The sequence below is a fragment of the Pezoporus wallicus genome, unplaced genomic scaffold (assembly GCF_028554395.1).
Source record: "Pezoporus wallicus isolate ANWC-B61680 ecotype Strahan unplaced genomic scaffold, APGP_CSIRO_Pwel_v1 contig_5922, whole genome shotgun sequence".
In the NCBI taxonomy this organism is placed as follows: domain Eukaryota; kingdom Metazoa; phylum Chordata; class Aves; order Psittaciformes; family Psittacidae; genus Pezoporus; species Pezoporus wallicus.
In genome coordinates, this window is record NW_026637228.1 from 2,564,675 (window position 1) to 2,578,981 (window position 14,307).

General features: G+C 41.6%; 1 protein-coding gene across 13 annotated transcripts in view; it reads right to left on the reverse strand.

The window, feature by feature from the left end:
• Positions 1-14,307, reverse strand: part of ZBTB20 (zinc finger and BTB domain containing 20) — a 452,154-nt gene that overhangs the window by 152,471 nt on the left and 285,376 nt on the right. For 12 of the 13 annotated variants that reach the window (XM_057404358.1, XM_057404354.1, XM_057404359.1 and 9 more), the window contains one exon: positions 11,413-11,513. The gene's annotated coding sequence lies outside the window, so the exon portion shown is untranslated. Of the gene's footprint in view, positions 1-11,412; positions 11,517-14,307 lie in introns of all 13 variants that reach the window. The other variant, XM_057404352.1, reaches the window with a different exon arrangement.

A 14,307-nucleotide genomic window follows, 5' to 3' on the forward strand; every position in this document is an offset into this window, starting at 1 on the left:
GCTTGGTGACAGCCAGCATGGCTTCACTAAGGGGAAATCCTGCCTGACCAATTTGGTGGCCTTCTATGATGGAGCTACAGAACTGATGGACAAGGGTAGAGCAGTTGATGTCATCTACCTGGACTTGTGCAAGCGCTCGACACTGTCCCACACAACATCCTTGTCTCTAAATTGGAGAGACATCAATGTGATGGATGGACCACTGGGTAGATAAAGAACTGGCTGGATGGCCGCACACAAAGAGTTGTGGTCAATGGCTCAATGTCCGGCTGGAGACCAGTAATGAGTGGTGTCCCTCAGGGATCGGTGTTGGGACCGGTCTTGTTCAACATCTTTGTCGCTGACATGGACAGTGGGATTGAGTGCGCCCTCAGCAAGTTTGCTGATGACACCAAGCTGTGTGGTTTGGTTGATACCCTGGAGGGAAGGAATGCCATCCAGAGGGACCTTGACACGCTTGTGAGGTGGGCTGATGCCAACCTCATGAAGTTTAACCATGCCAAGTGCAAGGTCCTACACCTGGGTCGGAGCAATTCCAGGCACAGCTACAGGCTGGGCAGAGAAGAGATTCAGAGCAGCCCTGCGGAGAAGGACTTGGGGGTGTTGGTCAATGAGAAAATGAACATGAGCCAGCAATGTGTGCTTGCAGCCCAGAAGGCCAACTGTATCCTGGGCTGCATCAAAAGGAGCGTGACCAGCAGGTCAAAGGAGGTGATCCTGCCCCTCTACTCTGCTCTCGTGAGACCTCACCTGGAGTATTGTGTGCAGTTCTGGTGTCCTCAACATAAAAAGGACATGAAACTGTTGGAACAAGTCCAGAGAAGGGCCACGAGGATGATCAGGGGACTGGAGCACCTCCCGTATGAAGACAGGCTGAGGAAGTTGGGGCTGTTCAGCCTGGAGAAGAGAAGGCTGTGTGGAGACCTCATAGCAGCCTTCCAGTATCTGAAGGGGGGCTATAGGGATGCTGGGGAGGGACTCTTCATTAGAGACTGTAGTGACAGGACAAGGGTAACAGGTTAAAACTTAAACAGGGAAAGTTTAGATTGGATATAAGGAGGAAGTTCTTCACTGTAAGGGTGGTGAGGCACTGGAATGGGTTGCCCAGGGAGGCTGTGAATGCTCTATATCCAGCAGTGTTCAAGGCCAGGTTGGACAGAGCCTTGGGTGACACAGTTTAGTGTCAGGTGTCCCTGCCCATGGCGGTGGGGGGTGGGACTAGATGATCTTAAGGTCCTTTCCTAACTATTCTATGATCCTATGATTCTAAGATCCAACAAGGTTAAAATCCAAGGGCATTAAAACAACTGTAACCATGGAGAAGCTGAGAGATGTGCAAACGTAAGACCAGACACTAGATCTCAGCAGAGATACGCAAGTTATTATCCTCAACTAGAAAGATTAACTGAAAGTATCAGAGTGCAGCTCTGGACCAGCACTCCACCAGTTCAAGTTCCGAACCATACCCTGAGCACAGAACTCTGTTCTTGTGCTACAGGGCAGAGAAGTGATGTGTTGCAATGCTCTTACTTCTGTAAGTAACCTCTTACTTCTGTAAGAGGTTAAAAAGTTAAATTCAGAAGCCTAGTTTTCTCTGATGGTTTGGCCAATTTGACTAAAGCAGAGCCCAACTACATGACAGGCATTCTAAGCTTAATTCTATAGCTTCGGGTCTCTTAATCAAAGAATAACACCAGTATTATAAACTTAATTTTCATTTCAATACAAAGAAAATAGAACTCAGATGTAACTGATATATGTTCTCTCCATTTCCTAAATGGTGTTCTGGGCACTTTGTCTCTTTGGAAACGGAAATGCATTCTTATGTACAGGTTAAAAACCTAGGCCATTGCTTCATACAGCAGAAAATTTTGCTATAAAAAGAAAGAATATATAAATTTTAACTTATTACTGGCCTTAGAGGCTGTGCCTATACATGAATTTCTCATGTTTTCTCCTCCTAAGTGCATCTATCACAGAAATTAATTTGCCCTCCACAGCCCCGCAGAACATGTGCTATGAACATCCTTACCTTTTCCCAAATCCTTCTTTCCCCTGTCAGGATTTCATACGGATGCACAGGGAAAAAGGCCTGATATGTGACTTTTAATAAGAATCTCAAAGAGAATACACACAAAGTGCATTAAGATTTTTCTCCCTGGTACTCAGAAGGGAGTGAAGGTTGTTTGCCACTGCTAGGAGACTGGTCTATGTCTGAAGCTGGGATCTCTGTTTCTGCAGCTGGCACAGCCATTTCTCTCTTACATTTTACATTCCAGCCTAAAAGGATCATTTTCTACCCCAGGAAGGAGCCATCTTTTTTAGAAATCTTGTTGGTGGAATCAGATATTCCTCAATTAAAAAAAAAACAACCAACAACTTTAGCGGCAGTAATCTGGGATCTTACACCCTGGGACATGATATCATACCAGCTCGGCTCACATTTTACAGGCAAGTTTCTCAGCTATGATATTGAGAAATTTCTATGGCTTTGGCTTTAAATGTTGACAGAATCTAAACTAAAGTTCATGATGCAAAATACAATATGAGAAGCTCTAAAAGTGCTTCCTTACCCTACATCATTCTAGTGATCCTACTCATCCTATTTATCTCTCATTTGTTATCATTATGTGCACATGTTATCTGTATGTGCTAGACTGTGGGACTTTGCAAGAGGCAGCCTGGACTCCTCTAATGGTTCTTTTAAACTTAAGTAATAATAGTAACAAGAAGTCTCACCTGGAAATTGCAAAATTCATGACCATAACCTCCCAGAGCAAGCAAGGAGAACAGCAGATTCCAAAATGATTTTGGTATTATACAAATATTGAGAATATACAAGAATATTGAGAATATACAAGAACCCGAGCTCAAGTTTCCAACTCAAATCAGCCACTTGGGTCATTCTCACACTGATCACTGCTGGGATGCTTGCTCTTCTCTCTGATGCATGTATCATAAACTGCTTTGAAGGACAGGGTGTAAGGCTGGGGAAGGGGCACAGAGCTGATGGCTAGTACAGCAGTATGACTCAGCATGAGCACACCACTGGTCTTCTTCAAAAGCAGTGGTCTTTGTCTGGGCAACACTCTCCCCCATCCCTGCTACTGCCTGCACTGGCACATCAGGACCACCTTGGGCAAGGGGTGGCATGGGTACACTTTGGGTAGGATAACTGCTAAGGAGACATGTGGGCCAGGCAGGTTGGTGAGGGGGCTGCTGAATAACAAGAAGCCTGCCTCAAGGCAAAATCAAAAGACACCTGAAAAGAGAGGCCCCCTGCTATGGCTCCTGGCACAGAGCACCTGCAACAGCAGGAGTTTCACCAGCACTGACAGGCAGTGGAGTGAGATCCTTCTCTCCCCAACAACCACAGCCCACAGGGGAGTGACGAGCAGGAGGAGCAGTAAAGGTGACAGAAGAGAAACAAGACAGATATTTTCTACCCTAAAGTCTCTAACATAAGAGAAGTCAACTATTTCGTACAATTTCTTCAAACTTCATGAGTTCTCACCAGCAGGCAATGAGACCAGAACTGCTCTCCCAGTGATGGGTGCAAGCGGCAAAGCTCGCATCGCAGCCAGCTAAACTGGGACCTGGGCATGAACAACAAATAAGCACTACATAGCATGTAAGGTTGTCTTGGGTTCAGTAGTAGCTGTCATTTTTTCTCCTTTTTAGTAGCTGGTGCAGTGCTGTGTTTTGACTTTTGGCCTGGGAACAGCTCTGATAACACTCATGTTTTTAGTTACTGCTCAAATGTTTAGTCTGACCAAGGACTTTGTGAGTCTCATGCTCTGCCAGGGAGGAGGGGAAGCCAGGAGGAAGCAGAGACAGGACACCTGACACAAACTGACCAAAGAGGTATTCCATACCACAGCATGTCATGCCCAGGATGTAGAACTGGGGGCAGTTACCTGGAAGGGTGAGATCACTGCTGGGGTTGGGCTGGGTATTGGTCAGCAGGTGCTGAGGTGTTGTATTCTCTCCCCTTGTTATTCCCTTTATCATTATTATTATTGGTGGTAGCAGTAGTGATCTGTGTTATACCTTAGTTACTAAACTGTTCTTATCCCAGCCTATGGGAGTTATGCTTTTGATTCTCCTCCCCATCCCTCCGGGAGCTGAGGGAGAAAGGTGGGGGCGGGGGGGGAAGTCAGCGAATGGACTGTGTGGCTGAGTCGCCAACTGGGCTTAAACCATGACAAAGGTGTACCATGGCTTGCAAGATACCCAAACACCTGTGATTTTCTCTTCTGGGAAGTATTTGTGCCAACTACATCGATGGCAACGCATGGCTCAGAACTAAACTGAATCAGACTGACCTCAGGAAAGGGTGCAGGGGCTTGGGGAAGATGGTGATACACCTTCAGTGTAGGATGGGGAGGATAATACTACTCCATTAAAGAAACAATAATAATTTCTGTAACCAGAAAGGAAAGGGAAGATGGCAAAAACCTATTTTGACATGACAGAGAGAAAAGCATTCTCTAATCTCTACTAACAGACTTTGTTCTTGTAGTAATCTTTACAAACTGACCAGAGGTATCACTTGTAATTTGCTTGTCAACCCTATATTTCTCATGAGTGAAGGGAAAAATCCCTATTATTAAAAACAACCCCAGGCTTTGCCTTCAGGTTTTGGTCTGAAGCCAGTACCCGCAACAGAGAACTTTCAACAGAAGGCAGCAAGGACTTCTCAGGGAAAAGCTACAGGATCAGGCCACATGTTCCCAGTAAAAACTGGCCTTTTCCCCCTTCCTCCCAGTCTCATTATTCCCAAAAGATACAAAGAAAATAAAGATTGTTGGGATTTCTATAAGAAGATTTGGCAGGTTTTTCATATTTTTTTAGACAGTAAGATATAATCTGAATTTGGGGCTTGCCTCTCTCACTCACTAAGAATGAGTTATTTGTTCTCTGAATAAGTATTTGTTATTAGTGGATCAGACATGGATAAGGTATATTATTACAACCATGTTTGTTAGGTATGATTTACATTGTTTGCTGCATATCATCTTAGGCTGTCTTTAATTTTGTTATACTTTAGGGGGGTTTTGTTTGGTTTTATGCATTTAGTCACAGTTGGTTGTGTTCTGAACTTTGAAAAAAATTAATACAAAGGAAATTAAAAAAAGAAAAAGAAAATATTTTCAAAATGATGTGGAAATCAAATCTATCCCTCAGTAATTTGATTTGTAGGAAATGGAGAGCAAAGCATTACAAAGCATTACAAACAGAATGCCTTGAAGTGCATCATAATTACTTACATGTGCAAATACATTGTCTAGGTTTAGGCATTCAGTTAATAATAGTCATAATAATTCTATTCCCTTACACAGCGTCTTTCATCCAAGCTTCTCCAGTTTGAGTAAGCAATCACTAACTAACTCTTGGGCACCTGTGAGTATTCTGCTGCTCATAAGGATGGAGAAATAGGGGCAAAAGCTCTCCAAGGTCAAGGACAAATTATGATTTGTTGTTCAAGGTAGGAGAGAACTGCAGATGATGGAACAGGTGGAACAGAGATGCAGAAGTTTGTAACTGAGCCTATATTTCTACAACTTCATGCCTGTGTAAGAAGAAGGAGTGCAACAAACGCGCACCTTATACATCTTCTGTTCCACAAAGCTTAAAGGCTAAAAATTGCCATAAATCAGTTCCATGGTTAATCTTGGTGCTAACCATGGTGCAACTCTGGTCTTTACAGAAATATACCCGTATTTTGCAGCAAAACACAAAGACTGACAAATTTGCCTTGTTTGGAACTCCTAACCAGTGTGAACGGCTCTCATCTGAGGCTCCACAAATGATTTCCAGACCACACACCCTTTGTGGAAATCTAGGCTGAATGTCGAAGGAATCTGGAAAAAAGGTACCCTATGAAATTCAGTTGTTACAGAAAACATCAAAGACCAATTTCATGCTTGTAGATTACTCTCACATTGATCTCTTAAGTACCTGAGACCCATAATAAAACTCTTGAGCATGCCATATTACCCAAAAGCTTTTCCACAATTCCTTCCAAGGAAGAAATGCTGGATTTTATACTCTTTGACTGTTTACTTCCGTCCCACTTTCTAACTGCACACCTGCATTGCTTTCTCTCCCAAACCAAGAGAGAAACCCTTGGCTTCTGTACTCCAGGTGCTTTGCTCCTTACCAAGCAGAACTCCATCCATACTCACTCGAATATATGTTTTCATGCTTCACTAGATGACCAAAACCCAAGACCTACAAATTATTTTTGCTGTTTCATTTAGCCATGCAATAATAGTAATGCTTTAAACTACTACCTGCTGAAATAGCAATAACGGCTGCACTGCAGTTACTGACCTACGCAGGTATACAACTGCCTGTTTGAAGGATTTGACATTAACACATCCCATTTCTGTTTAGCCTACATTTCTGTGCTCCATGTAGCTGCAACAGGAAAGCATTTCTCTGTACATTTCCATTACCTGTTGTGCTTTACACTAATAAAAACACTGGATATTATTTGTCTGGCTGACTGACAAAGCCAAGCATCAAAGCATCATTCCAGTGTCACATACTTCAGCGCTCTAATCTTTCAGAACTTGTAAAGCTATCTCTTACGGTGCTTTGCGGGCTGTGAGATCACCCTGACAAACTGTGATAATGTTGGCAATCTCAGAATGGGTGTTCATTTGCAATCTTACTACAGAGGAATTGCTATGTTTCCAAATTTGAGCGCTTGACATAATCTGTCTCCACAAAGCTATCAGGGTCTGTCATAAGGGTGTCTGTGACCCTGGGATTTTATGGGGTTAATATCTATCCCCAGTGCAACTTCATTATAAGCAGTGGAATTACCTAGAGTATGACTTTATGTATTTGCTTTCTTTTTCTGTATTTAAAATACCCTTTATTTGTACTATAATTTTCCTAAAGTGCAAACAGCACTGAGTTATAACATCTAAGTCAGGTACGAGAGATTGCTCCTCCAAATCATGACCAGCTTCCTTACAGTTCATGCCAAGCCCTCTGCTCCCCTCATCACACTTAGTGACTGAGAAACAATGCAAATGTCAGGTCAAGCTACAAAGCTATTGCCATCATCTCTTCCTTTCCGTATGCTCCTAGTACTGGCAGTCTCTGGGCTGCAGTCCACAGGATATCCACAATTATGGCCCAGATTGAGGGAGGGGTAGAAAAATGATGGTACTCTGCCAAGTATGCCAGAACCTAAACTTGATCCATTTTAAAACTGAAACTGGGACAGCACCGTGTTCTCTAGAATCCATGTAAAGGAAGGAAAATAACTTACCATTTCAAAAGAGGAAAAAAGAGTTAGTGCAGACCTAACATAAATAACTATTTTACTTTTGTTCCGACTCTTATCTTTTAGCTAAAGAAATATGCTGTCTTGATATAGAAGGAGATTTTTTAAATGCCATAAGACTGTTAAGCACCTCAAGAAAAAGTGAGACACAGAGAGTCAGGCTTCATCATATTTATGGGGCCAGTAAACTGCTAGTGGAGTCATTTGATTTTGAAATTACTTAGGAGTCCTTTAGAAAAGCCAGGAACACAGGATGGAAATAGAAAACTAAAAAAAAGTGCATCCAGTGTTTCCAAGTAAGTTCCCTGCACAACACCCTTCCCCTCCTATCATCCCCCAGGCAAATTCACCAGCTTGGCAGTTCCTCCCAGTTAACAAAAGATCCTCCCCAAATCCTGCTCAGGGTGTGGGTGAGCCCCTGGGACCTGGCCACGGCTGGTGGGTCAAAAGGACCGTGCCAGCGCACATGCGCTCCACGTCAGTGCTGGAGCACAAGCTTAACTTTAAGCACCGGCTGAACTATAATGCTGGGATGTTTTTGCTACGTATAATTTTACAAAAGAAGTTCCCTTTCCCTGGATTATTCCATCTAATCAAAACAAAAGTTGTTAAAAGTTGTACCAGTTTATCCCCACGCAAGCTATTTTCTGCGTTTCGTTCTCTATGGAAAGGGAAACTTAGTGTCACTATCCAACCTCAGGAATAAGCCACCTAGCTGCATCCAAATAAATTCCAAACTTGTATTTTGGTCCCAAATTACAGCAAACTTCTTGTAGCAAAATGCCTGCTGCTTTTACCAGGAGCAGAAATTACCCCTTGTGTCTCTAATCTTTCAGAAAAGCACATGCAGCCTTGGAAGCCCACGGTAAACGCTTTAATGTGTGCATTATCTTCCCGAAGTCAGTAGGTTGTGTGGATATAAAAAAAAAGGCTTCATGAAAAGAACAAAGATCCGTGGGCTTCAAAAGGTTAAACAGCTTCACTAACGCAAACAGTGCAGATGGGAGCGTCCTTAACACAGCAATGAAAACTGTATCTGCTTCTCCCCTCTAAAACTCCCTTCTTGGGAGCGAATGTTTGTATTTTATAGTAAGCTGAGAACTGATGAGTAGACTTGTATAGCAGTTATTATCTGACTCTTTTCTACATAAATCTGGTTTTAAAGAAGAAAAATTCAAAGGAAAGAACCCTAACTCTCAGCTAGTGCCACTGCAGAAGCTCTTTATTAACCACAGCTGAATTATAATAATGCAGGGGTTTTATATTTTTTTAGTATTTTTAATACTGACAGTAAGACATTATGCACCCCAAATTTTCTGAAAAATAAAGAAAATAAATGATCACTCGTAGTTCTCTATTTATAGAGGGAAAGAATACAGAAACACATTAAATTTACCATAAGCAAGGGATTTCATACCATGACAGCAACTTTTAATCTAATTCATTTGTCATATAAATTATATCCCGGGGGATATCCCATAAAATTAATTAGGTCACAGAGAGAAGGAAAACAATTTTAAAACTTCTCAAAACTTCAGCAAACAATAGGTTTTAAACACAGCAGTATCAATAATCTCATGGCAAGGTCCTTCTTCCTCAGTCATCAGATCGAGAACTATCTTGGCCCCTCCACGATCAAGGAAATCATATAGGTTCAAGTACACAACACTCCTGAAATTGACAATTTTGCAAGCAGCTCTGTCTTTCGTAACTACAAACTCCCTGGAAAAATTCTGAAATACAATTTAGCAAGGCTTTCATTGTGTCAACGTGGCTTTTAAGCACAAAGCTACAATTGCAAAATCTGGGCATGATATAATTCATCGCACAACACAGAAAAGCAAAGGGGAGGAGGGCAGAAGAAAATAATAAGGATTTTAGACAAATTTCAATACTGGCCAAACTCATCCTCAAATCAAAACTCTGAAGCTTTGCCTGTTCACCAGCTTTTCTAGAGTTTAGGCAAAAAGGAATTTGCCCATATACTTTTCCTGTACCACTCTGGCTTCATTTCGCGCAAGAAACAAGACTTGTTTTTTTTCACTCTTCTCAACACAGCTCACCGAATTGGAAGTGTTGATACACATGTACAAAATCCAACACATTTTCTGATCCTATTCAGAGCACAGATCAAATTTTGCTTTTCCTGATGCCTGTGCCACCTTCCAGTGTACACTTGAGTACTAAGGGCAGAATAGGAAGACGACGAAATGCAGGGGAGTAACTGAGCTGATGGTGCTTGATCATTAACGACATTAACAGACTGAACTAATGGATAACTCCGCAGTACAAATTTCATTTGGATCATGTGAGGGCATGAGGTCACATTTCTGCCAGCCCTTGAATGAGTTAATGTTAGCAGTGGGGAACAAAAGATATCAGATAAGGCATGGAGCTTGCTGGTAAAAGTCAACACATAAAAATATATTTTAAAAACTGCATGAGAAGAATGAATTTATAATGGATCCGTGCTTTGCATTTTGAGGTGACAGAGTTCTCGATCTGGTAGAAAGTTCCCAAAGCTCAATTTACTACATTGTCAAAATATAGCCTGAGGGGACAATCTGACTTACAGCATCTTTATGACTGGTGATGAAAGAACCTCGCTTGGCTTTTAGATACCAAGTTTGGCTCAAGATAGAGCAGTAGAGAACAGAACATCTTTTATTTTATGCTGGGAGTTCAGTGTTCCTCTTCAGCACAGAATTAGGTTTTACTGTATAGAATTCTCACACACAGCTCGCTGATGGGTTAGAATTCACACCTTCAGATTTTGGGGATATACTTCACACCCTTCATTGTTACTGCTACTAAAGATACAGATTACAGTGTCCTCATGTCATTGTAGCATCTGTAACAGAAATCTTCAGAAAATTTGGGAAAAAAAAAAAAAAGTCTTTTACCAGGCCACAGCATGTCTTAGCCTTGGAAAGCCTGGGAGTGCAGTAACCACATTAATTGGACACTATATAGACAGACAAGCATAGCTCAGTTATGGTGCAGCTTTTACTGTTCCCTGTTGTGTTGTTTCAAAATATATTTCATGTTTCATCCCGTAATATATACATCTGAAGGCATTGCACAACACTGGACAATGCTACAGAACCACAGGAAATAATTGTTTCACAAACATGAAGCAGTCTGCACAAATATAAATAGTGCGGCCCAAATCTGTTCTAAATTATGCAAATCCATGGTAGTCAACTTGCACCACTAACAGAACAGAAAAGAGCATGTAAAAATGTAAAATATGTCTCTACTGTACAGCTATCCACGGGCCTAAGCCTGCCAGGCTGCCATCGTGTACTTTCGCAGCATGGCTTTACGAGAAGCAAGAAAAATAAGAGTATCTGGGATTTCTAGTTCTCTCATGCACTGGAGGACACATGTCCAAGAACATATGGACTTAAATGTGTCAGCATCCTACATCACTTTTATTTCAAGAATGTTATTAATTTTTTGTGGGTGGAGTCCAAAATCTTAATGTCATATTAGCACACAGTGGCTGTTTCTGTAATGCACATGTCACAGGGAGCATATGTGCAGCAGTCCAAGGATTGCATTTTAACTTGATTTCAGGTGATTTTCTGAATTCTAATACTCTCAACAGATGAAGTACTGATGCTACTAGCAGGGCATTTCACAACTTTTGTCTTCCCAGTTTCATCCACCCGCCTCAATTCTGACCTCCAGGATTTTACACTATTGAAGATCCGGATTCTCCACACACAGCTGTTTCAACAAATCACATTTTGCCCTATAAAGCACAGGGTGTGACTTCAGGATTGGTATTTTCATTGCTGAACCAAGTTATATGAGTGACGTATGCTACTCCAGGCAAAAAGCAAGACTAAGATCAAAAAATTCTTTGCCCTGCTGATTTACCCAAATTTCAATCCAAATCTTCTCAAATGAATCAACATCTTTACCAAACTCGCACGTACAGACAGATACTGTGGGTATCACTCATGCAACCACTCCAGCTGGATACAGAGAGAAACGTATTGCCAAGGGCTTCTCGGCTGCAAACCAACAGGTGGTTTGGCACCGAGATTTGTACCTGTTTGTGGTTTTCATCTTTGGTTTCAAGACAGAAAATGAGACGATACCTTTCAATGCTGCATCTCAAGCAGGCTGTACGGAGAGCAAGGTTTCATTCCAACCGAATCTCTCTCTCTCTTGCAAAGTTGAGGAAAACTGCCAACCACTGCTGCTTTTGCCATCAACACACGATGTAGATGTTAGGAAAAAGCAAAGTAAAGGGAGAGAAGAAAAAGAAAAGGAAAAATGTAAGTTTTACATAAACAACAATGTGTACATAATGACTACATCTGAGGGCAACAAAATAAAAAGTACTGGCTTTAGCATAAGGAAACAAACAAAACCTTGAAACAGCTTGCTCTAGGAGGTATTTTTTTTTTTTTTTTAGTTCACTGGATACAGAGGATTTTTGTTTAAATTTAATTCCAAGAGATACAATACTTTCGAAACATATGATAAACTTAAAAGGACAACACTAAAGAATCAAACCTATCATAGCATTAAAATGAACTACACCATTACTCAGAGAGCAGATTAAGCCCCTTCAACACCCTGCGAAGCAGCAGAAGCACTTAGAACATATGTTCTTGCCTGCAAATAGCCCAGGGTGCAAGAGGTGGGTTTTGTTTTTTTGTTTTTAAAGCCTTGTGCATGGGCCTAACTCTGCCTTTGTTGAAGGTAGTGTTAACACACACTGAATGCAGTGGGAACCAAATGTGGATAACTGCATACTTTGAAAAATCACACCCAATATGTTCAACTGATGCCATCATTCTCTGAGGACAAGTGTAGGCTATGGAATACTACAAGTAATACAGAGCAGTAGTCTAAAGTAAGCCTTTCAGGATCAAGGAAACATATTTTGCTACTTTTTCAAAGATAATTGGGAATGTGCACCTTCAAAATAGTAGTCAAGGGTAGGTAAAGGCCATCTAGAGATCCTTACTTACGGAAATCTCAATGTCTTTTCATAAAATCAGTGTTTTTCAAAGCAACTCTCAACAACCCTTAAGCCAACAGCCACTGAAACTACGCTTTTTGGATTAAAGTAAGAAAATGAAAGTCAGTGCCTGTCTGCAGATGTAGACATAATGAGAATCACAGAATCATCAAATAGTTAGGATTGGAAAGGACCTTAAGATCATCCAGTTCCAACCCCCCTGCCATGGGCAGGGATGCCTCACTCTAGAACATGTCGTCAAGGCTCTGTCCAACCTGGCCTTGAACACTGCCAGGGATGGAGCATTTACCATTTCTTTGGGCAACCTGTTCCAGTGCCTCACCACCCTCACAGTAAAGAACTTCCTTATGTCTAATGTGAACTTCCCTTATTAAGAATGATCTCAATACATCTGCTAGTAATCGAAATGGGTCCACATTCACTACTGCACAGAAAGTGGAGTTCTAATGATCACCGAGAAACTTTGTTTTGCCCCAATAACTGTAAAACTATTTCAGGAAGTTGTATGTACTAATTTACCTACAGAAGACAAGATTAGGTTGCATTAAATCATCTATACTAATAAAGACTGATCTGAAGAGAAAATGGAACTACTTCACCATGAAGATATAATCACTTGGGGGGAAAGTGGTCCCAAAATGTTTTAATCCTGAGTTGGAACAAAAAAGACCAGGCAAACGGATCTTTTTTCCTCATGAGAAGGTGTTTCCACAAAAGTTCATCCCTCAGATAAAAAGTTCAATTCTCAGATAACTCAGAATTTTTCCATCAACAAGCTAGAAAAAGGAGAAAAAGAAGAAAAAAAAAAGAGCCTTCCAGAACCTGCAGTTGGGAAATATGTGGTTTTACTTTTCTTGGGTAAAACAGTTATTCCCAAGGAACTTTTTTTTTTTTTTTTTTTTTTAAGAAAAAGAGTTTCCACTGGAAAATACCTGGCCATGGCTACAAAGGATAGGACCACTGGCTTCAGCGAGGGGAAGGTGAATGCCAAGGTCAGTGGACTGGGTCTGCCACAGTCCTCTTGCACAATCATGGGCAAAATGCTCCTGTTTTCCACGATGCTATTTCTCCTCCAGCCTTTCTGCTTCCACAGACTGTCCACTCTTCAGGGCAGGAACCGTCTCTCACGGTACGTTGCATGCAGCCTACCTTAACACGTTAAATAACTTTCAGCACTGCAGTAACAACAGTATTTTTCCCTCCTACAGCAGCTAGTTTCCAATACAGAGATGAAGAGAAAAGCACAACCTATAGCTGCAATGCACTGCTAATCAAACACTACTGCATACCATGGGGATGTGGGGGAAGATGCCTTTTCATCTCAGAGCTAGTCAGAGTTTATACACACGAAATCAGACAACTCTACAGTCCAGTCTTGTGATCTGTGTTCCAAGCTGCCAGAAATAAGGCAGGAAAGAAGGGCAGGAGGGGGCATCTCCTGTGTTCATAATGAAAGAAGAGAGGTGACTGGACTGAGAGCTGAAGAGGTTACAAGGCAACAGCAGTGCCGTGAGTTGTTTGGGCTTAAAGCCAGATGTCTTGTATTTCCTTTGATTGTTTCTAAATAATTAATGGTATTAATTTAATCATGTGACCCACCCAACACCCCCCTTTTAGAATTTGGCTGCATATACTAACACTAAATATAAGGGAGAAAAATAGGCCTGTCTATAGCATACTGAATATTGATGCTGTGTATTTGGACGGCAACAACAGCTGATACTTATATCCATAAGGCTATATATCTACGGCACTCACAGTGTTTGCACAAAGTAGATCAAGTAGTAGCCTTCATACTCCATCCATAAACCAGCTCAACTATGGCATATGGACACTGCGTGTTTGAAGTAGTAAAATAGAGGGTACAGCTCTCTCTCCACCCACACTTAAGATGAACCTGCCACTACTATTACACGTAACATTTTCTGGCAAGCTCCCAGTTTTCAGTCATGCTGGTTTGCTTGAAAGAAACACTCAGAGGAGACTCTGCTTGTCTTGCTGT